At 41.1% G+C, this 25,372-nt stretch overlaps 1 protein-coding gene across 11 annotated transcripts in view; it reads right to left on the reverse strand.

Moving 5' to 3' along the window:
* Nucleotides 1-25,372, reverse strand: part of si:ch211-285f17.1 (sickle tail protein homolog) — a 422,785-nt gene that overhangs the window by 305,135 nt on the left and 92,278 nt on the right. The gene's annotated exons all lie outside the window — the stretch shown is intronic.

Genomic DNA, 25,372 nt, shown 5'->3' on the forward strand with positions numbered 1-25,372 from the left:
ACTGAGAAACAGAAGCCCAGATCCAGGCAGGCCTCAGGGCCTCTATAGCGCCCCCCGAGCACCGTACAGTGCGAGACCCTATTGTTGCCATGTGTCCAATTCTGTGCTTTGTCGCCATTGTGGGAGTAATGTCTCTTGCCGAAGAAGCTGTGGAAGGTCTTTCGCGGGGACGCATGCCCCCGCCCCCCTTGGCCGCTGGCGCGAGGGCCCGTCGAGGCCGCTTGCGGCTTTAATTATTCTTCCGTCTTCTTCTTCTTCTTCTTCTTCTTCTTTATTTTTCTCCACTGTTGGGCCATTTTCGGGGCGCTTGCCATGGGCGAAAACGCTCCAAATTTGGCACCAGTTCCGAGAATTGCCACCGCTACTCAGAACCAAAAGCCCAAACTTGGCCGGGGCTCAGGGCCTCTATAGCGCCCCCTAAGTCATTGTGATTTTGGCCTCCCGCTTTAAGGTGCCTGGGTGCCGTGTATTTTGTAGTAGTGGCATGCCATTTGGTACGCATATGTATCTCACTAAGCCGGACAAAAATGTAATGCCAATGCATTAGCCACGCCCAACAGGAAGTGAGGTCATTTCACTTTTGTGCGAAATGCATGGCCACGAAGACGGCGCAACTCCTCCTAGACCGTTCATAGGAATGTCACCAAAATTGATACACATCATCTACAGACATGGCTGACAAAAGTTACTAAATACGTTTCACGTAGGGTTAACCGTTCAGAAGTTATACGTCAATCAATTTTCGCTGCAAAATTTTGCATGCTTAAAAATTCATAACAAATCTTCTGATTGCTCAAAACTGCTCAGACTTCACACACATATCACTCATTGGGCTTCTGACATGTTACCCAATTTCTGTGATATTTCCCCACTGGGGGCGCTATTTTTGGGCAAAAAATCCAATCTTTCCTCAAATTTGGTCAAACTTCACGGCCACCCTCCTACTACCTCCCATGTCATGTATACCACATTTTGGGAATTTTCGTCCATGGGGGGCGCTGTTTTTGGACGACGCAATTGCTCCAAAACGGGTTTTTGGTAAATAATTCCATAATGCTTTTCCTTCACACCACTACCTTGTGAGAGTACGTTGCTGTTGTAGACACTTATTTTTCCAACTCATAATCGCTCATGTACAGCGTAGCGCCACCTACTGACATGGGAAAAACCAAAAAATTTATTCTTCAAAAATCTATATCTCATCTTCTATTTACTCAATTGTCATCAAACTTCATACGCAAACTCTTCATCACTCACCTGACATATGCACCAAATTTTGTGCACTTTCACCACTGGGGGCGCTATTTTTGGGCAAAAAATCCAATCTTTCCTCAAATTTGGTCAAACTTCACGGCCACCCTCTTACTACCTCCCCTGTCATGTATACCTCATTTTGGGAATTTTCGTCCATTGGGGGCGCTGTTTTTGGCCGACGCAATTGCTCCAAAACGGGTTTTTGGTAAATAATTCCATAATGCTTTTCCTTCACACCACTACCTTGTGACAGTACGTTGCTGTTGTAGACACTTGTTTTTCCACCTCATAATCGCTCATGTACAGCATAGCGCCACCTACTGACATGGGAAAAACCAAACAATTTATTCTTCAAAAATCTATATCTCATCTTCTATTTACTCAATTGTCATCAAACTTCATACGCAAACTCTTCATAGCTCACCTGACATGTACGCCAAATTTTGTGCACTTTCGCCCCTGGGGGTGCTGGTTATGGCAAAAATGATATTGCAGCTTCTGATTTGTCAAGCTTGGCAAGCAAACTCTTTACAAGGCCCTTATTGGGGCGCTTGCCATGGTCGACTACGCACGAAATTTGGCTCCTTTTTCTTAGACTGCCACCGCTACTGAGAACCAGAAGCCCAGATCCAGGCAGGCCTCAGGGCCTCTATAGCGCCCCCTAACGTGTTGTGATTTTTGCCTCTCGCATTAAGGTGCCTGCTTGGCATATAGTTTCTAGTTATTATTATTATTATTAGGGCACGAGCACCGTTCAGTGCGGGACCCTGTTGTTTTTGAAGGACTATTATTATTATTATTATTATTATTGGGCCCCGAGCACCGTCCAGTGCGTGACCCTATTGTTGCCATGTGTCCAATTCTGTGCTTTGTCGCCATTGTGGGAGTAATGTCTCTTGCCGAGGAAGCTGTGGAAGGTATTTCGCGGGGACGCATGCCCCCGCCCCCCTTGGCCGCTGGCGCGAGGGCCCGTCGAGGCCGCTTGCGGCTTTATTCCAGCTTGTAATGCAACAAAACAGGAAAAACACCAAGGGGGATGAATAATTTTGCAAGACATTGTATATACTTATCGAAACTCATCATTCACAGGAGTTCACACTTTTTTTTTTTTTTTTAGTAACGCTACTTATTATCTCAACTCATTATCTCTAGCCGCTTTATCCTGTTCTACAGGGTCGCAGGCAAGCTGGAGCCTATCCCAGCTGACTACGGGCGAAAGGTGGGGTACACCCTGGACAAGTCGCTAGGTCATCACAGGGCTGACACATAGACACAGACAACCATTCACACTCACATTCACACCTACGGCTAATTTAGAGTCACCAGTTAACCTAACCTGCATGTCTTTGGACTGTGGGGGAAACCGGAGCACCCAGAGGAAACCCACGTGGACACGGGGAGAACATGCAAACTCCACACAGAAAGGCCCTCGCTGGCCACGGGGCTTGAACCCGGACCTTCTTGCTGTGAGGCGACAGCGCTAACCACTACACCACCGTGTCGCCCCATTTGTAAATCATTGTTTTAAGTTCAATTTCAACATACCATCCCAGCTTTTCCTGATTTGGGGTTGTGATATAATTTCCACCTTCCCTTTTCTTCCCTTCTGTCCTTGTACTTTTGTGCAAAATCACTGCTATAGGCTACAATAAAAGAGCATAGTCCACTCCCTATATCATGCAGAAGACATTCATGTGCTCCAGACCTTATCGTTGAATTAATCAGGACTCTGCATTTTGTTCTGTGTAAACAAAATCCTTTCTTGGACATTTCTTCCATTACACATCCCAAATGACCACCAGTTAAAATATTTGAACAACAAGCAACATTAGTGTCCAGCTGCATTTCTGCCTCCTTCACTGGAACACTCATTCTATGAAATGAACTGTCTGTTTCAAATAATGTTCTGGCTAGAGGTGGGTAGTGTTATGTTTAGTCAGTTACATGTACTGAAGTAACTTTTTCCCATCAATTGTTCTTTTAGTAGTCGTTTAATGCATAATACATTTCACCCATGCTCAAGGTACTCATCACGCATACTCATGTATTTGTACCAGTTGTGAGGTTCAAAGGGCAAACGAGGAGATTGGAAGCAGGCTTGCAACAACTCAAAGGTGTGCTTTATTTTCATTCACTTTCTCTTAGTGAATTTCAGCACACTAAGTTTATTCAGCACAAGTGCGCGCACACGGTTCATTAACACAAATTCCTCAAGGATGAAGCTCCTCAAGGGTGGCACGGTGGTGTAGTGGTTAGCGCTGTCGCCTCACAGCAAGAAGGTCCGGGTTCGATCCCCGTGGCCGGCGAGGGCCTTTCTGTGTGGAGTTTGCATGTTCTCCCCGCATCTGCATGGGTTTCCTCCGGGTGCTCCGGTTTCCCCCACAGTCCAAAGACATGCAGGTTAGGTTTACTGGTGGCTCTAAATTGACCGTAGGTGTGAATGGTTGTCTATGTGTCAGCCCTGTGATGAACTGGCGACTTGTCCAGGGTGTACCCCGCCTTTCGTCCGTAGTCAGCTGAGATAGGCTCCAGCTTGCCTGCGACCCTGTAGAACAGGATAAAGTGGCTAGAGATAATGAGATGAGATGAAGCTCCTCAACATCTTCCTCCTCCATTCACAAACTGGTGTTTGGCCACACCCCTGCTTCCACAACTATTAAGCTAGTTTTGAATATTTATGAAACTAACCTGTGGCAAAACTCTTAATTATATAAAATTAGGAATATGGTATGGTACTTGAATGAGATTAATAAATTAAATAAATCATCATATGAAATGACTACTTCAGTAGTCATTTTATGAGATTCTTTTTTATTCATACTCAAGTCACTATTTTGATGAGTACTTTTACTTCCATGTGAGTCATTATTATTATTATAAAGTAACAATAATTTTACTTGAGTACAGTTTTTGCTTACTCTACCCACCTCTGGTTTGACCATTTGAGAAAGGAGCAACAGTGTTGCTTTTGTGCTTTTCTGTGCCAGCATGGGCAACCAGGTCACTATGGTGAGCTATTATTTTGCATTTGAAGTATTTGCAAAATGCTTTTTCATTGTTATTTGGGACACTTCTCTGCACCCCTTTTCTTGCCTGCAGTCTGTACAACACCATCCCTCATAGTTTCCTGGCTTATTAGCTGTTTAAACTATGACCTAGCCAGCCAGCTAACTTTCTCTTCATCTTCTTTATATCCCTCTCTTTCACTAGTGCTCCTGATTTCTTTCCCACTCATACTTCTTTCATTTTTGTCAACTCATACTCTCCTTTTTAAATCATTTGAAATGGTTTTGCCAGTGTCAAATATTTGGAGTTTCAAACGCCCAATTTTGCAGAAAAATTGCAGACCTGGTAAGTGTGTGTGTGTGATTAATTCCCTGCCCATGTTCATACTGCACCTCCAGGCAAAAAAAAAAAAAAACACTCAGCTTTGATCTCGCATATCACTCCACACCATCCTGCTTTCATAGCTATACTTGTCTGATCAGATGGAAACACAATCCTAGTCTACCTTTCTGAGACATTCACCTTCATTTGATCATATCTTGGGTGTGCATAATTGCTTATGTACCAAAATACAACATGGTTGCTGAAGAGCATGGCAGAACAATAAGTTTAATTTATATAGTGCCTTTCACCAACCCAAGGATGCTTCACAGAGTAATGAAAAAAATCACTACCAAATGAAGTAATTGCAGATAAGAGACAGAGAAAAGGAACACAACAAAGTCACAAATAACCTGGGCATAAAGACATGAGACTAGCTCAAAGCATGGAAAAGGAATGGACAGTCAATAATCAGGAGAGGAGGGGTAGCAGAGAGAGAAGAGAAAAGATTTAAGATTTAAGTTGAGGTTTGACTTGGGGTTGGATCACGGGCGATTGCTCTAAGACAACGAGGGAGGCTCAGCCTCCTCTAAAAATCACGAACATCGTGTAGGATGGATTTCGCTAGGCTTATGTTATAGCCGACCTTATAACATTGCTATTTCAGATCCAGAATCATAGAAATATATGTGCTCAACCCAACTACAGTGCGAAATCATTCCATTATAACTTTCCCCAGTTCGCCTAATGTGTGCGTGAGTTTTTCCCCCTCGTGACAACGCGATGCAGCCCAGCCTCAGTGGACTTCATTTGGGAGCTATGCGCTTTTCAATCTCAAAATGCAAGACAATTATTAGACAAATACTGCAAAAACGCCCGCCCACGGAGTCCCACGGACTCCCAGCCTCAGTGGACTTCAATGGCATTTGGGAGCTATGCGCTTTTCAATATCAAAATGCAAAACGGTTATTGGACAAATACTGCGAAAATGCCTGCCCACGGACTCCCAGCCTCACAGTGGGAGGGACATGGCAAAGCTTTCCACGAGGAGACTGGTGATTGGTGAAAGCGGCCGGATATTTTCTTTGATTGACAGCTCGTTTCAAATATAGACAGGCAGCGGTGAATTTCAGTTCAGTCCCATGCGGATTCGCAAGTGCTGTGGTGTATTGTAAGAGATCAGCTTACATTTCTATTTCATTGCATACGGTTTCTACCAGCTTTTTTAGTTTGTATATATTTTCATTGTAAATAAAGTGTAAATATAGTGTTGTCAAGTTTGCTATCTTAGTTCCAGAAATTTCGTTTATTTGAGTGACTGAACTTGAACTTGAGGGGGCTAGTCAGCTAGCAAGAAAGCTGCGCACGGATGCCAAGCATTGCTGATTTAATTTTGGCGAAGCCATTTGCCAGTCTTCCTTTCGAGGAAAAAATTAAAATTAAAGAGCAGGGTAGACCAATGCCTCAAATTGACTTGGTGAAAAAGGTAGGGAATAATACTCGTTCCTTTTAGCTCTCCTGGTACGAGAAAGTGAATTGGCTAACAGCAAGTGACCCACATCAACAACAGTAAATAGGCTACTTTAGTAATATGTCATGGATGGACCAAAAATATAGAATCTATTTAAAATGTTTATGCTGAGTATATTATATTGGAATATATATTTTTCTGGATATGAATTAAACACAGCTACAATTTGGAAAACATTTTTAAACAAAAACACAGCCGAGAACATTTCACACTACAGACCTGGATTAAAAGTGAAGGGTTATCAAAATTGTCAATAAAACATTTCTCAGTCAAAATAAGTAAAATATAGGGAAAGTGTCATTGAATGAAATGTGTGGCACCCAGCTCTATGTTTGGCTCCCCAAGGTCAGTGCTTGTGCCTATTCCAAAACACTCTGCTGTTACTGCTGAGGTTCCTGACAAAGAGCTGCTTTCAATAATGATCAATTTTTAAACAACATGCCACAATTTTAAAATATAAAATGTTAAAATATACCCCCCCAACACCACCATCATGTATATTGGACAGTAGGCTAATGGGCCAAAAGAACCTGTTATTTCACAGTTTGTGACCCTGCCAACAATCAGCCAGATCAGAGGCAAGAGTATGGGCAAAATTGATGTGTTTTTTCTTTTAAAATCTGGAAATATCGTAACCGACCAGCCTCCCCTGTTTGAAAGAATACCAGCCACCACTGGTGGTGTAGTGGTTAGCACTGCTGCCTCACAGCAAGAAGGTTCTGGGTTCAAGCCCAGTGGCTGACAGGGGCCTTTCTGTGTGGAGTTTGCATGTTTTCCCCGTGTCTGTGTGGGTTTCCTCCTGATGCTCCAGTTTCCCCCACAGTTCAAAGACATGTGGTTAGGTTAACATGGGGCAGCCTGAGGTTGGGCTGAAGTGCCCTTGAGCAAGGCACCTAACCCCCAACTGCTTCCCAGGAGCTGTAGCATAGCTTCACACTGCTTTGGGTATGTGTGTGTGCTCATTGCTCACTTGTGTGTGCATGTGTGTATTCACTGCTTCAGATGGGTTAAATTTCACTGTGTGCTTAAGTCTGTGCTTGAGTGTATGTGTGACAAATAAAGGCTTCCTCTTCTAGTTGTTAGCACTGTTTGCTCACAGCAAGAAGGTTCTGGGTTCGAACCCAGTGGGCGATGGGACTTTTTTGTGTGGAGTTTGTATGTTCTCCCTGTGTCTGTATGGATTTCCTCTGGGTGCTCCAGTTTCCCCCACAGTTCAAAGATGTAGTCAGGTTAAACATGGGGCAGCCTTGGGCTGAAGTGCCCTTGTCTTGAGCAAGGCACCTAACCCCCAACTGCTCCCTGGGTGCCGTAGCATGGCTGCCCACTGCTCTGGGTATGTGTGTGTCTGTTCACTGCTTCAGATGGGTTAAATGCAGAGAGGAATTTCACTGATAAATAAAGTTGTTCTTCTAATTTGCAGAGAGATGTACTACCAGGAAGGTTCTGAGGGAGAGAATTCCACAGTTTGGGGGCTGCAACAATAAATGCCCTGGAACCCAGATGGCCTATGCATCTCTTAGGGCCATGTCTGAGGCATATAAGCAGGGTGACTCCTTGACTTCTGCCAGGTCAGAGGTAGAACCCAGTATCTTGTAGACTGGGAGGGCTACTGCCCAGATGAGTGGTCATGGGTTCCAGTGCACCATATATTGGAACCATAGTTCATTTGAGAGATGGAGATATCTAGACACAATATTTTATTATTGACTATAACCTATCTAGTATAGTGTACTCCCATACTCGGGAGTATGGGGTTCGGGGCTCTTTGCTAAGGGCTGTCCGGTCCCTGTACGAACGGAGCAGGAGTCTGGTTCGCATTGCCGGCAGTAAGTCAGACCTGTTCCCAGTGCATGTTGGACTCTGGCAGGGCTGCCCTTTGTCACCGGTTCTGTTCATAATTTTTATGGACAGAATTTCTAGGCGCAGCCAGGGGCCGGAAGGAACCCTGTTTGGGAACCACAGGATTTCATCTCTGCTTTTTGTGGATGATGTTGTCCTGTTGGCTTCTTCAAACCAGGACCTTCAGCATGCACTGGGGCCGTTTGCAGTCGAGTGTGAAGCGGCTGGGATGAGAATCAGCACCTCCACATCCGAGGCTATGGTTCTCGACCGGAAAAGGGTGGCTTGCCCTCTCCAGGTTGGTGGAGAAGTCCTGCCTCAAGTGGAGGAGTTTAAGTATCTCGGGATCTTGTTCACGAGTGAGGGAAGGATGGAGCGTGAGATCGACAGGCGGATCGGTGCAGCGTCCGCAGTGATGCGGTCGCTTTACCGGTCCGTCATGGTGAAGAAGGAGCTGAGCCAAAAGGCGAAGCTCTCAATTTACCAGTCGATCTACGTTCCGACTCTCACCTATGGTCATGAGCTTTGGGTAATGACCAAAAGAACAAGATCGCGGATACAAGCGGCCGAAATGAGTTTCCTTCGCAGGGTGGCTGGGCGCTCCCTTAGAGATAGGGTGAGAAGCACAGTCACTCGGGAGGAGCTCGGAGTAGAGCCGCTGCTCCTCCACATCGAGAGGAATCAGCTGAGGTGGCTCGGGCATCTTTTTCGGATGTCTCCTGGACGCCTCCCTGGGGGGAAGACCCAGGACATGCTGGAGGGACTATGTCTCTCGGCTGGCCTGGGAACGCCTCGGTGTTCTTCCCGAGGAGCTGGCCGAGGTGTCTGGGGAAAGGGAAGTTTGGGCTTCCATGCTTAGACTGCTGCCTCCGCGACCCGGTCCCGGATAAGCGGAAGAAGACAAGACGAGACGAGTATAGTGTATACAGAGTCAACGTCAGAAGTGTCTCACCTGAGCTAAGGAGAGAAAGAACTAGACTGTTGCTCAGTGGACTTGATAAAACACAGTGGACCAACACTAACAGATGACATTACATTACAGGCTTTTAGCAGATGCTCTTATTCAGAGCATCTGCTAAAAGAGAAAAAAGCCCAAAAAAAATCTTTAAAAAAAAAACATACCCAGAGCAGCCTGTGGAGCAGTTAGGGGTTAGGTGCCTTGTTCAAGGGCACTTCAGCCATTTCTGCTGGTCCAGGGAATCAAACCAGCAACCTTTTGGTCCTAAAGCTGCTTCTTTAACCATTAGGCCATGGCTGGCACCCCAAATCATCATAGACTGTGGAAACTTCACACTGGACTTCAAACATCTTGGATTCTGTGCCTCTCCACTCTTCCTCCAGACTCTAGGATCTTGATTTCCAAATGAAATGTAAAATTTACTTTCATCTGAAAAGAGGACTTTGGACCACTGAGCAATAGTCCAGTTCTTTCTCTCCTTAGCCCTGGCAGGATGCTTCTGACATTGTCTCTGGTTCAGGAGTAGCTTGATATTAGGAATGCAACAGTTGTAGCCCCTCTCCTGAGGACGTCTGTGCATGGTGGCTCTTGATGCACTGACACCAGCCTCAGCCCACTCCTTGTGAAGCTCTCCCAAGTTCTTGAATTGGCTTTTCTTGACAATCTTCTTAAGGCTGTGGTCATCCCTGTTGCTTGTGCACCTTTTCCAGCCAGCCTTTTTAGCAATGACCTTCTGTGGCTTACCCTCCTTGTGTAGGGTGTCGATGATCACTTTCTGGACAACTGTCAATTCAGCAGTCTTCCCCATAACTATGCGTGTACTGAACTAGACCAAGAGCTACACAGTATTTAATATTGTTTTACTCAAACTCAAAATGAAATATTCTAACAATTTGAGATACTGGATTTCTGATTTTCATGAGCTATAAGCCATAATCATCAAAATCAAAATAAAAAAGCCTTGAAATATTTCAGGTTACATGCAATGAATATAGAATACATGAAAGTTTACCATTTTGAATTCAATTACAAAAAAAAAACTTTTTCACAATATTTCAATATTCTGAGATGCACTAGTACACTATTGCATCTGCTTTGTTAACTATCCTTCATTCCTTAGCTTCATTAGCTGACCTTCATTCACTTTCATTCTGCTCACAAGTTAATACCACTGCACCATTACTTTTACACTTACAGGACTTGTGTATATAGTCATGGGGAAAAGAAAGTACACCCACCTTCAATTTTGTTTATTTATCAGGGCCTAAATAACAATTATGTGGGCCTCACCAACTTCTATAAAAATCTTCAGGATAGATAGATAGATAGATAGATAGATAGATAGATAGATAGATAGATAGATAGATAGATAGATAGATAAAAATAAAAAAAATCCCACAATAGACTTCAATATGTGGTCACTCCCCCCCGTAGAAACTAGGTGGGACAAAATACATCTTCTTCTTTTAACTGCTCCCGATTAGGGGTTGCCACAGCGGATCTTTCTTCTCCATTGCTCCCTGTCTTCCACATCCTTCTCTACCACACCTGCCACTTTCGTGTCCTCTCTCACCACATCCATGTATCTCCTCTTTGGCCTTCCTCGTTTTCATTTGCCTGGCAGCTCCATCCTCAACATTCTTCTTCCAACATGCTCTGCATCTCTTCTCAGGATGTGCCCATACCATCTCAGTCTCATCTCTCTTAGCTTAATTCCCAAGTTCTCCACATGTGCTGTCCCTCTGATGTGCTTGTTTCTTATCCTGTCCAACCTTGTCACTCCCATCGCAAACCTTAACATCCTCAACTCCGCCACCTCCAACTTTGCCTCCTGTCTCTTCATTAAGGGTATGGTCTGCAATCCATACATCACAGCTGGTCTCACTACTGTCTTATACATCTTACCTTTCACTTTTGCTGGGACCTTCCTATCACAAATGACTCCCGAAATCCTTCTCCAACTGCTCCACCCTGCCTGCACTCTCTTTCTCACCTCACTATCACAGCCCCCATTTTCTTGCACAGTTGACCCCAGGTACTTGAATTCACCAACTTTCTTTACATCTACTCTTTGCATCTTCACTACACTCTCATCCCCATTCTCATTGATGCACATGTATTCTGTTTTGCTACTGCTCACCTTCATTCCTCTTTGTTCCAATGCATACCTCCATCTCTCCAAACCCAACTCAACCTCCTTTCTACTTTCAACACATCACAATATCATCCACAAACATCATGTTCCATGGTGACTCTTGCCTCACTTCATCTGTCAAGCTATCCATCACTATGGCAAACAAGAAAGGACTCAAAGCAGATCCTTGATGGAGTCCCACCTTCACCTTGAATCATTCAGTTGTTCCAACTGCACACCTCACTGCTGTTTCACTGTTCTCATACATGTCTTGCACCACTCTAATATACTTCTCATTCACTCCACTCTTTCTCATACAATACCATAACTCATCTCTCAGCACTCTATCGTATGCCTTCTCCAGGTCTACAAACACACGATGTAGCTTTCTCTGGCCTTCTCTGTACTTCTCCATTAACATTCTTAAAGCAAAAATTGCATCCGACATGCTCTTCCTTGGCATAAACCCATACTGCTGTTCACAGATTGCTACCTCTCTTCTCAATCTCGCCTCCCTTTCCCATAGCTTCATGGTGTGGCTCATCAGTTTTATTCCTCTGTAATTACTGCAGCTCTGTACATCTCCCTTATTCTTGTATATTGGGACTAGCACACTCTTGCTCCATTCATTTGGCATTTTCTCATTCTCTAGGATCTTATTAAACAATCTCGTTAGGAACTCCACAGCCGTCTCACCCAAACATCTCCAAGCCTCAATCGGGATACCATCTGGTCCGACTGCTTTCCCAGTCTTCATTCTTTTCATGGCTGCCCTCACCTCATCCTTACTAACCAACTCTGCTTCCTGTCTGTCTCCAATGAGTCTGACCTTTTCTCTCTTGGATCCTCCTCATTTAATAAATCCTCAAAGTACTCTTTCCACCTTCTTAATACACTCTCTTTGTTTGTTAGCACATTTCCATTTCCATCTTTCATCACTCTTACCTGCTGTACATCCCTCGCTTCCCTGTTTCTCTGCCTAGCTAGTCTGTACAGGTCTTTCTCTCCTTCTTTGGTCGCCAGTCTTTCTCCAGTATTTTGTCCAGGTGGGACAAAATCCATATACCCTCTAATTCAGTAACATGTAGAACCACCTTTAGAAACAATAACTTGGAGTAAACATTTTCTGTAGGAATTTGTCTCACATCTTTTTAGAGACATTTTGGGCCACTCTATAACAGTGTTTCAGTTAATTTATGTATAAGGGCATTCATCACCCTCCACCACCATGCTTGGTATGAGGTGTTTGTGGTATTAAGCCATGTTTACTTTTTGCTAAACATGGTACTGTGCATGATGACTAAATCTCTCTACCTTGGTCTCATCAGTCCAAAAGATATTGTTCCAGAACTTTTGTGATTTGTTCATATGCAATTTTGCAAACCTAAGTCTCGTCTCGTCTCGTCTCACTATCTCTAGCCACTTTATCCTGTTCTACAGGGTCGCAGGCAAGCTGGAGCCTATCCCAGCTGACTACGGGCGAAAGGCGGGGTACACCCTGGACAAGTCGCCAGGTCATCACAGGGCTGCAAACCTAAGTCATGCTCCATATTCTTTTTCTAGAGAAGGGGCTTCTTCCCTTTTCACCCTGCTATGAAAGCCATATTTCAGTATTTTTCTGATTGTGCTGTCCTGAACATTAGCATTTAATGTGCTTACAGAGGCCTGATTGTTCTTGCATGAACACAAACATTTAATGTGCTTAGAGAGGCCTGTAGGTCACACGGTGTAACTCTTAGGTATTTCCTTTATATCGCTGAGGATTAAACAATCTGACCTTGGATTGAATTTACTCAGATGCCCACTCCTGGGAAAACTGGCAGCTGTCTTGAAGGCCTTTTGCCATTTGTAAACAAGAACACTGTGGGATGCTGAATTTCAAATTGTTTTGAGATTGTCTCATAACCCTCTGAGACTGATAAAGAGCAACAATTGCTTCTTTGAGGTCATGGTACTTCCTTCTTGGCATGGTGTAGACACATGCCGGCACGCTACAAAGCCCCAAACTGCCAAATGTTCCTCTTTTATAGAGGTAGTCATGCTTCTTGATGATTAAAGCTAGACTGCCATTCAATTTCATAAAATCGGTGAAATTTAATTCCCTCTGAAATTTGGTCATTGTGATGTGTTTATTTCTGTAATATCTCACAAAATATCAGGCCATTCTGTGGCTGGTAAGTTATTTTATTTGAGGGGATTCCCTAGCATAGAATATGCATGAAATTGCTTGCTTCACGCAGTCAAGCAGACAGAGGAAGTGCGCATGCGCAGGTTTACCTTCTTTTTTTGGGTTTTACAGAAGCTGGCATCCACAGCGTTGTATTACTGCCATCTACAGGTTTACTTTGACTGTGCACTGACAGTTACATCATTCTGTCGCTAATGAACAGCTGATCACACCGATGTGCTTGCTGACCATCAATATTTATTAGTTTATTATAACTATTTTCATTAATCTCTGCATCAAAATCCTCAACTTGTGTATTAGATCTATTACCTACGTGTCTATTCAAGCAGATAATACCTGAAGTAATTGAATCACTTCTAAAAACAATAAATTCTTCTCTTAGGATTGGCTATGTACCCAAACCCTTTAAACTTGCAGTTATCAACCCCCTGATTAAAAAACCTGACCTTGATCCCTGTCAGCTGTCCAATTATCGGCCAATATCAAACTTCTCCTTTATGTCCAAGATCCTAGAGAAAGCTGTGGCACAACAGTTATGCTCATATTTACATAGGAATAACATCCCTGAACTGTATCAGTCAGGATTTTGACCTCATCACAGCACAGAGACAGCACTGGTTAAAGTAGTAAATGACCTACTGTTGGTGTCTGATCAGGGCTGTGTCTTGCTGCTTGTTTTGCTTGATCTTAGTGCAGCATTTGATACCACTGATCATTCCATTCTTTTGGATAGACTAGAAAATGTTGTGGGAGTTAAGGGAACGGCCCTCTCCTGGCTTAGCTCTTATTTAACCGATCGCTATCAGTATGTTGATGTAAATGGTGATTTTTCTAGACATACTGAGGTAAAGTTTGGTGTTCCACAAGGTTCTGTCTTAGGCCCACTGCTTTTTTCTTTATATATGTTACCTCTGGGTGATATTATGCGTAAGCACAGTATTAGTTTCCACTGTTATGCTGATGACACACAGTATGTTTCTGCAAAACCAGATGAGAGACACCAGCTTAATAGAATTGAGGAATGTGTGAAGGACATTAGACACTGGATGCTTATGAACTTCCTTCTGCTTAACTCTGACAAGACAGAAGTTCTTGTACTAGGATCACATGCAGCTGGAAGCAGGTTATCTAATTACACAGTAACTCTGGATTGCCTTTCTATTTCTTCACGTGTAGCAGTAAAAGACCTCGGGATGATTATTGACCCTAGTCTTTCGTTTGAAACTTATATCGATAACATTACCCGGATATCTTTCTTTCATCTCGGAAATATTGCGAAGATGAGAAATTTAATGTCACTACACAATGCAGAAAAACTAGTTCATGCTTTTCCGGTTGGATTATTGTAATGCTTTACTGTCTGGATGTTCCAATAAGTGCATAAACAAGCTCCAGTTAGTTCAAAATGCAGCAGCAAGAGTCCTTACTAGAACTAGAAAATATGACCACATCATCCCCCGTCATATTCACACTGCATTGGCTCCCAGTCAAATTTCGGATTGTTTATAAAATACTACTATTGACCTTTTAAAGCACTGAATGGTCTCGCGTTGCAGTACCAGAGCTGAGTTCATAGTTCTGAAATTCTCAAAACTAGCAGCAACATGCATTAGCATAACCAGCTAGTAGTAATAAATTCAGTAATTGCAGAAATGAGTAATTGCATAAATTACTCAACAGTTGAGCTTCTCACCACTAGCTGTCCCACAAACCCTCATGCATGTATGATACAAGGCCAATTCACTGAAGACATTTGGGTTTGAGATCAAAAGATGAATGAGACAATAGATCAGAATTTCAGCTTTCATTTCCTGATATTTTCATCTAGATGTGTTAAACAACTTAGAACATGTCACCTTTGGTGCAGACCACCTGATATTTAGGTAAAAAAAAGTATTGGAACAGAGAGTCTTTAAGTAAATAACACTTAATGTTTTGTTGCCTATCCCTTGGTTGCAATAACTGAATTAAGCTGGTGACCCACTGATGTCACCAAATTGCATTCTTCCTTTGTGGTGTTTTTCCAGGTTTGAAATGCAGCTTCTTTCAACTGTTCTTTGTTTTAGGGGATTTCTCCTCTTCAGGAGGTGAAATGCATGCTAAATTGAGTTAAGATCTGGCTTTTGACTTGATCAGTCGCAAACCTTCCATTATGATGCTGATAGTTTATTTCGAACATGTAAACAAACAATGAATAAATAAGCAGAAAACAAGAAAAGCAAAACAGCATTAGCCACAAGAACACGTAAAAAGCCACTTAATTAGAAAATAAACCATAAATAATATAGGTAATAATAATATATCAAAACAAAACAAAAATACAAACAAGGACACACTAAGCAGTTTTGAGTTTACATGTCCGAAAAGGAGTGGGCTGAAGTAAAAACTTATTTAATCCCACCCCTCTTCTTTAGTCAATATAAATTGATATATATATGTGTGTGTGTGTGTGTATTACTTATTACTACAACTATTCGGATATCAATTCTCTATGACTACTGTATATCATATAATTAATTATATATGTATATCCATATGTCTACACAAGTTTACTACTAATACCACGCTCACAATGGAGAAGAACAAGATAAAAACAAAACAAATAGACGATGACTCAAAAAAAATAAAAAATACACAGTAAACAGCCAGTTATGATTAATCCCCTTCATCCTTATACCTTGTGAAAATCAAATTTTTGTACATCTTTTTAAATCGCTTCATGTCTGGACATCCCTTTAGCTCCTCATTTAAACTGTTCCACAGCTTCAGCCCACAAACAGAAATACAAAAACTTTTCTTGGTTGTGCGCACCCTATAATTTTTAAATTTAAATAAACCCCTTAAATTATAACTACCTTCTCTTTCAATGAACAGTTTTTGAATATTATATGGTAGTTGATTATTGTTTGCTTTGAATAATATTTGTGCCGTTTGATAGTCCACCAGATCTGCAAATTTCAGTATTTCTGACCGTAAGAATAATGTATTTGTATGATCCCGATAACCAGCCTTGTGTATAATCCTTATTGCTCTTTTTTGGAGAATGAATGAATAATGAATGTATTGTATTTTTGTAATTATTGCCCCATACCTCTGCACATTAACTTACATAAGGTGAAACCAGGGAACAGTAAAGAATCCAGAGTGAATTGTGATCTAGAAACTGTTTGACTTTGTTTAATATTGTAATACTTCTTGATACTTTGGATTGTATGTTTTTTATATGTGGTTTCCAGCTGAGTTTTTCATCAATAGTTGTTCCAAGAAATTTGATTTCCTTAACTCTTTCTATAATAACCCCATCTATTTGAATATTTGTGTGTTTGTTTTGTTGTTACCAAATAATATTAATTTGGATTTGTTCAAGTTTAATGATAATTTGTTACTGTTTAACCATATTATTAATTTACTTATTTCTGTTGTGATCTCCTGCAATAGTTCCATTAAATTATCACCAGAAAAGAGGATACTTGTAAGACAAGCTTCATTACTTTAGATACACTACATAGGTCATTGATATATAGTATAAAAAAACTTTGGTCCTAACACTGACCCCTGGGGAACACCACAAGTTATGTCCAAACATGAGGAAGAACAACACCACAAGTTATGTCCAAACATGAGGAAGAACAATCTCCCAGCTTCACAAACTGTCTCCTGTTACTTAATTAGCTTTTAACCCAGTTTAAAACTATACCCCTGATACCATATCGTTCCAGTTTTTTTTATTAATATGTCATGATTTATTGTATCAAATGCTTTCTTCAAATCAATAAATATTCCAACTGCATGTTTTTTCTGCTCTATGGAATTGATGATTTCTTCAACTAATTCTATTAAAGCCAGTGATGTTGATCTATATGCTCTAAATCCATACTGACTGTCACTAAGTAGTTTGTTTGTCAGTGAATTTATCCAATCGGTTATTGAAAAGTTTTTCGAGAATTTTGGAGAATTGCGGAAGTAGTGAGACAGGTCTGTAGTTTGTGAAGTGGTGTTTGCTCCCAGATTTGTACAGAGGAATGACTTTTGCTGTTTTCATTCTGTTTGGAAATGTACCAGTTAGAAATGACAAATTACATATATGTGAATGGTTTGGATATTCCATCAATAACATTTTTCAATATCATCATGTCAATGTCATCACAGTTGGTAGATTTTTTTGTTCATACATTTCCCAACAATATTCTCAACAATTTCTTTTTCTTCCACTGCTGTGAGGAACATTGAAAAAGGATTATTATCTATCAAATTGCCCAGATTTTCAACAGATGTTCCTGGATCCGGGACTTGTTCTGCTAAGACTGGTCCTACATTTACAAAGTAATGGTTGAAACTATTAACTACCACATCCATATTATATTAATCTTTGTCATTATTAAGACAATTACCAAAGGATGAAGTCCTTTGTTGTGTTGGAAGTGTGTTTTGGGTCATTACCTGGCTGTATGATGATGTTTGTCCTATAGCCCCGATTCCAAAAAAGTTGGGACAAAGTACAAATTGTAAATAAAAACGGAATGCAATGATGTGGAAGTTTCAAAATTCCATATTTTATTCAGAATAGAACATACAGTGGTGCTTGAAAGTTTGTGAACCCTTTAGAATTTTCTATATTTCTGCATAAATATGACCTTAAACATCATCAGATTTTCACACAAGTCCTAAAAGTATATAAAGAGAACCCAGTTAAACAAATGAGACAAAAATATTATACTTGGTCATTTATTTATTGAGGAAAATGATCCAAATATTACATATCTGTGAGTGGCAAAAGTATGTGAACCTTTGCTTTCAGTATCTGGTGTGACCCGCTTGTGCAGCAATAACTGCAACTAAACGTTTCCAGTAACTGTTGATCAGCCCTGGACACCGGCTTGGAGGAATTTTAGCCCATTCCTCCGTACAGAACAGCTTCAGCTCTGGGATGTTGGTGGGTTTCCTCACATGAACTGCTCGCTTCAGGTCCTTCCACAACATTTCGATTGGATTAAGGTCAAGACTTTGACTTGGCCATTCCAAAACATTAACTTTATTCTTCTTTAACCATTCTTTGATAGAACGACTTGTGTGCTTAGGGTCATTGTCTTGCTACATGACCCACCTTCTCTTGAGATTCAGTTCATGGACAGATGTCCTGACATTTTCCTTTAGAATTCGCTGGTATAATTCAGAATTCATTGTTCCATCAATGATGGCAAGCCGTCCTGGCCCAGATGCAGCAAAACAGGCCCAAACCATGATACTACCACCACCATGTTTCACAGATGGGATAAGGTTCTTATGCTGGAATGCAGTGTTTTCCTTTCTCCAAACATAACGCTTCTCATTTAAACCAAAAAGTTCTATTTTAGTCTCATCCGTCCACAAAACATTTTTTCAATAGCCTTCTGGCTTTTCCATGTGAGCTTTAGCAAACTGCAGACAAGCAGCAATGTTCTTTTTGGAGAGCAGTGGCTTTCCCTTTGCAACCCTGCTATGCACACAATTGTTGTTCAGTGTTCTCCTGATGGTGGACTCATGAACATTTAACATTAGCCGATGTGAGAGAGGCCTTCAGTTGTTTAGAAGTTACCTTGGGGTCCTTTGTGACCTCACCGACTATTACACACCTTGCTCTTGGAGTGATCTTTGTTGGTCGACCACTCCTGGGGAGGGTAACAATGGTCTTGAATTTCCTCCATTTGTACACAATCTGTCTGACTGTGGATTGGTGGAGTCCAAACTCTTTAGAGATGGTTTTGTAACCTTTTCCAGCCTGATGAGCATCAACAACGCTTTTTCTGAGGTCCTCAGAAATCTCCTTTGTTCATGCCATGATACACTTCCACAAACATGTGTTGTGAAGATCAGACTTTGATAGATCCCTGTTCTTTAAATAAAACAGGGTGCCCACTCACACCTGATTGTCATCCCATTGATTGAAAACACCTGACTCTAATTTCACCTTCAAATTAACTGCTAATCCTAGAGGTTCACATACTTTTGCCACTCACAGATATGTAATATTGGATTATTTTTCTCAATAAATAAATGACCAAGTATAATATTTTTGTCGCATTTGTTTAACTGGGTTCTCTTGATCTACCTTTAGGACTTGTGTGAAAATCTGACGATGTTTTAAGTCATATTTATGCAGAAATATAGAAAATTCTAAAGGGTTCACAAACTTTCAAGCACCACTGTAGATGACATATCAAATGTTTAAACTGAGAAAATGTATCATTTAAAGAGAAAAATTAGGTGATTTTAAATTTCATGACAACAACACATCTCAAAAAAGTTGGGACAAGGCCATGTTTACCACTGTGAGACATCCCCTTTTCTCTTTACAACAGTCTGTAAACGTCTGGGGACTGAGGAGACAAGTTGCTCAAGTTTAGGGATAGGAATGTTAACCCATTCTTGTCTAATGTAGGATTCTAGTTGCTCAACTGTCTTAGGTCTTTTTTGTCGTATCTTCTGTTTTATGATGCGCCAAATGTTTTCTATGGGTGAAAGATCTGGACTGCAGGCTGGCCAGTTCAGTACCCAGACCCTTCTTCTACGTAGCCATGATGCTGTAATTGATGCAGTATGTGGTTTGGCATTGTCATGTTGGAAAATGGGCAATTCCATGTAAATGTCAACCTCACCATGCAAAAATAAAGCAACATGTAATACATCAAAACCACTCCCAGAGATATCACCTAGGCCTGTATTTTACAGATGTGAATAAGTTGAACCAATTTGTAACCAACCTAATATGTCACTGTCAGTCTTTCTTTCTTATAATGTAAAACCCAAGCTAAAATCAACTTTGATCATGTACAATTCTATATTATTGCCACAAGCCACAGAAATGTATGCTAAAATCCACAAAACAGCAAAACAATAGCCATCCTAAATATTATTTAAGAACTTTGATAGTTTTAGCTGATATTTAGAGAGTTTTTCGAAGGGTTATGGTGGTTAAATTGCTGATTTTCTAAACATATGCCATGTCTATTTCAGACGCGTCACATCCATAACGCTGACTTTTCCTTCCGAAACTCTGCATGAAATACAAAATATTTTAAACAAAGATTTTTTAATATTCACCTTGGACCCCTCTATCAAATGGATATCTCCATTTCGACATTAGGTTTACAATTTCACAGAGTTTGATAAAAATGTACAGTCACCCAAGAAAAGTGATACTTTTTCTGTCACATCCATAACGCATCTTTTATTGGCATTTTCTGGCATGCCCTAGATGTACTATGGGAATTGTTCTTGTTCTATCACTTCTCCAGTATGGTACAGCCTTAAAATATGCAACACCTGTTTAAATACTGGGAGACAATAAAACATGCACTGGGTCATTTGTTGCCATTTTGAGTTCAAGTGTCACGTCCATAACGCTGGAATTGCTCAAATGCAAGGTCTTCCCTGAAAGAGACATCGTGTGGATGGGAGCATATGTTGCTCTAGAACCTGGATATACCTTTCAGCATTGATGGTGTCTTTCCAGATGTGTAAGCTGCCCATGCCACATGAACTAATGCCAACCCCATACCATCAGAGATGCAGGCTTCTGAACTGAGCGCTGATAACAACTTGGGTCTTCCTTCTCCTCTTTAGTCCGAATGACACGGTGTCCCTGATTTCTATAAAGAACTTCAAATTTTGATTCGTCTGACCACAGAACAGTTTTCCACTTTGCCACAGTCCATTTTAAATGAGCCTTGGCCCAGAGAAGACGTCTGCGCTTCTGGATCATGTTTAGATATGGCTTCTTCTTTGAACTATAGAGTTTTAGCTGGCAACGGCGGATGGCACAGTGAATTGTGTTCACAGATAATGTTCTCTGGAAATATTCCTGAGCCCATTTTGTGATTTCCAATACAGAAGCATGCCTGTATGTGATGCAGTGCCGTCTAAGGGCCTGAAGATCACGGGCACCCAGTATGGTTTTCCGGCCTTGACCCTTATGCACAGAGATTCTTCCAGATTCTCTGAATCTTTTGATGATATTATGCACTGTAGATGATGATATGTTCAAACTCTTTGCAATTTTACACTGTCGAACTCGTTTCTGATATTGCTCCACTATTTGTCGGCGCAGAATTAGGGGGATTGGTGATCCTCTTCCCATCTTTACTTCTGATACTTCGTTTACACGTAGCCGGGTATTTATGAAAACGGGTATCTTCTCCTCCCCGTACTAGAAAATAATTCCGTTTACACAATGGTCAAAAACAGCCAGGGAAGGCTGTCAAAAACATGTCAAACAAATAGAAAGCCAACCAGAGATCTGAAAGCCAAGGAGGAGGGACCATCAGATCACAATGCTAAAACTCTGTTTTCCCCATAACACGGAGAAAACTCCGTTTTCCACGATTTACACGCAGGCATGAAAACGGAGTTTTCACAAATCTCCACTTTGCCCGGAGTTTTCGAAAGCAGCTGTTTTCAGTGACTGAAACCTCCATTTACGTGTAAATGATGGGTGCAACCGCATAAATAAATATCCGTTTTTATAGATACCCGGCTACGTGTAAATGGGGTCTGAGAGCCGCTGCCACTCCAAGATGCTCTTTTTATACCCAGTCATGTTAATGACCTATTGCCAATTGACCTAATGAGTTGCAATTTGGTCCTCCAGCTGTTCCTTTTTTGTACCTTTAACTTTTCCAGCCTCTTATTGCTCGTATCCCAACTTTTTTGAGATGTGTTGCTGTCATGAAATTTCAAATGAGCCAATATTTGGCATGAAATTTCAAAATGTCTCACTTTCGACATTTGATATGTTGTCTATGTTCTATTGTGAATACAATATCAGTTTTTGAGATTTGTAAATTATTGCATTCTGTTTTTATTTACAATTTGTACTTTGTCCCAACTTTTTTGGAATCAGGGTTGTAATTAGTTTGCATGCATTTCTCTGTAAATTGGAAACAGAATGTTTTTGTAGACTTTTGAATTCATTCTGCTGCTACCATCATGAGTTACTTCATCAATAAAGATTAGTGAGCCTGTTCCAGAAGCAGCCATGCAAAATCAAGCCATGACACCACCTGCACCGGACTTGACTGAGGGGCTTGTATGTTTTGGATCATGAGCAGATCTTTTCTTTCTTTTGAGTCTTTGATATCAGTTAATCCTGGTTCCACAACATTTTTTGTGGCTTATCTCTATATTTCTATGTGAATTCCAGTCTGGCCTTCTGATTCTTACTGCTGATGAGTGGTTTGCATCTTGTGGTATGGCCTCTATATTTCTGCTCTTGAAATCTTCCTTATTTGTGATATGTGTTGGTTAGTGATGTGTTGGTTGTTGGTCTCTGATTGTTGTTTTTGGGTGAAATTTTGTCATCAGCTGCTGTTTTTCTTGGCCCACCTGTTCCATGTCTAGTTGTTAGTACACCAGTGGTTTCATTCTTTTACAGGACCAACTTGTTGTATTGGCTATGCCCAGTGCTTGTGGAGTGGTTCTGATTTATATTCCCTCTTTTGTCAGCTTCAAATGGCTTGCTTTTCTCCCATAGACAGCTCTCTGGTCTTCATGCTGGTTTATCCTTTTTAACGACAAATGCAGTCTTCACAGGTGAAACTTAGGCCTCAAACCAAGCGTAGACCACTGTGTTGCATCACATCTACTTTTAACAACACTCTGTAAACGTTGGGGAACTGAGGAGACCAATTGCTGTAGTTTTGAAAGAGAAATGTCCCATTCTTACCTGATATACAATTTCAGTTGCTCAACAGTTTGGGGTCTCCTTTGTTGTATTTTGCGCTTCATAATGCACCAAATGTTTTAAATGGGAAACAGGTCTGGACTGCAGGCAGGCCAATTTAGCACCCAGACTCTTTTACTACGGAGCCATGCAGCTTTAATATGTGCAGAAAGCAGTTTGGCATTGTCTTGCTGAAAGAAGGAAGGTCTTCCCTAAAAAAGATTTTGTCTGGATGGCAGCATATTGTTTTGAAATGTGTATATATCATTCAGCATTAATTATGGCTTCCCAGATGTACAAGCTACTTATGATGTGCACTAATGCACCCTCATACCATCACAGATACTAGCTTTGGAACTGTGCACTGATGATCACAATCACAAGCCAGATGGTTCTTCTCCTCTTTAGCCTGGGGGACATGGTGTCCATGATTTCTGAAAAATAATTTCTACTTTTGATTTGTCAGACCTCAGAACAATTTTCCACTTCGCCTCAGTCCATCATGAAAGAGCTCAGGCCCAGAGAAGGTGGTGGTGTTTTCTGAATGTTGTTTATATCTGGTTTTAACTTACATTTGTGGATGCAGTAATGAACTGTTTTCACAGATGATGGTTTTTTGAAGTGTTCCTGAGCCCATATAGTGATTTCCACTACAGACAAGTGTCACTATGTGTGGGCCTGAAGATCACAGGCATCGAATCTGAGTTTTCAGCCTTGTCTCTTGCATACAGAGATTTCTCCAGATTCTCTGAATTTTTTAATGATGTTATGTACCATGGCTGATGTGATCCCCAAATTCTTTGCAATTTTACACTGAGGAACGTTATTCTTAAATTGTTGCACTGTTTGCCCACGCAGTCTTTCACAGAGCAGTGAACCCCTCCTCATCTTTACTTCTGAGAGACTCCACCTCTCTGGAATGCTCTTTTTATACCCAATCATGTTACTGACCTGTTGCCAATTAACCAAAGTAGGGTTTTTTCACATTACACAACTTTTTCAGTCTTTCATTGCCCCGTCCTAAGTTTACTGAAATGCGTTACTGACATCAAATTCAAAATGAGCACATATTTTTCAAAAAACAATAACATTTCTCAGTTTCAGTATTTGATATGTTGTCTTTGTTCTATATTCAATTAAATATAGGGTTTACATGATTTGCAAATCTTCATGTTCTGTTTTTATTTATGTTTTACACAGTGTCCCAACTTTTTTGAAATTGGGGTTGTAGCATTCAAATTGTGGAGCAATTATTACAATCATATACATGAAACTTCAACAAAGTCATTATGATTCCTCTGTATTTAACTGCCCCAAACGCTGAACGAATGTATCCCTTAGTTTATTTACATTTGATTTCCTACCAATTGCTATGTTGAGAAACAGGATTAACCAGTCAGGAACATGCCTTTTTACTGTTTCTGTTTGAAAGCCAGTTAGCGACACAATGCATCAGGGATTGTACAGGAGGTCTACTGCATATACTATCTTGTTTTATAAGATGCGACCAAAAATATGAACTCACCTGACCGCCCATAGGTGGTTCTTACCCAAAAATTTGCCACAAAGTTGGAAGTACACAAAGGATGTTTTTGTATGCTATAGCATTACAATTTCTCTTCACTGAAACTAAAGGGCCTAGCCCAACCATCTTCCACCATAACAATGCCCCTGTGCACAACACAAGGCTGATGAAGACATGGTTGCCCAGGTTGGCATGGAAGAACTCAAGTGGCCTGCACAGAAACCTGACCTCAACCTCACTGAGCACCTCTGGGCTGAAATGGAAAACCAACTAATGCTCTTGTTCACTGAATGAACACAAATCCCCACATCCATGTTCCAAAATCTAGTGGAAAGCCTTTTCAGAAGAGTGGAGGATGTTATAGCTGCAAAGGGGACCACCAGCTCTGTTTAAATGCCCATTGTTTTAGAATAAGCATACAATATATGGGTGTGATGGTCAGGTGTCACATATTTTTGGCCATATCCATGTATTTGTCCTCTATTATTCGTACATTCTTTTAATAATTTTCAGAGGAACTGTCATAAAATTATTTTATTTCCTGTTGTCACATCTGCACCTGCTCACACCCAAGACTCCACCTCCCAGAGTTCACAGCAGCCTCCAAATATGATCACTGCAGACTACAGAAACCAACCTGCACCTCACTGTTCTCAGTCTCCAGAGTCCTGATAATCTCAAACACCTGTTCCGTATAACAGCTTCATCAGGTAAAAGGACTCTTGATACATGCACTCAATGTGAAGTAAACACTCAGTGTTCCTGTGCCTGACTTTACCAAGCCTTGTTATTCTGTGCCATTTATTTGTTTGTTGACCCAGTTTGTACTTTGTTTACTGCTCATAATATTTGCCTTTGATATCCTGTTTGTGCCTCGCCTGACCATTGCCTGTTTACTGACTCTGCTTTTGATTACTGA

The sequence above is a fragment of the Neoarius graeffei genome, chromosome 5 (assembly GCF_027579695.1).
Source record: "Neoarius graeffei isolate fNeoGra1 chromosome 5, fNeoGra1.pri, whole genome shotgun sequence".
Lineage (NCBI taxonomy): Eukaryota > Metazoa > Chordata > Actinopteri > Siluriformes > Ariidae > Neoarius > Neoarius graeffei.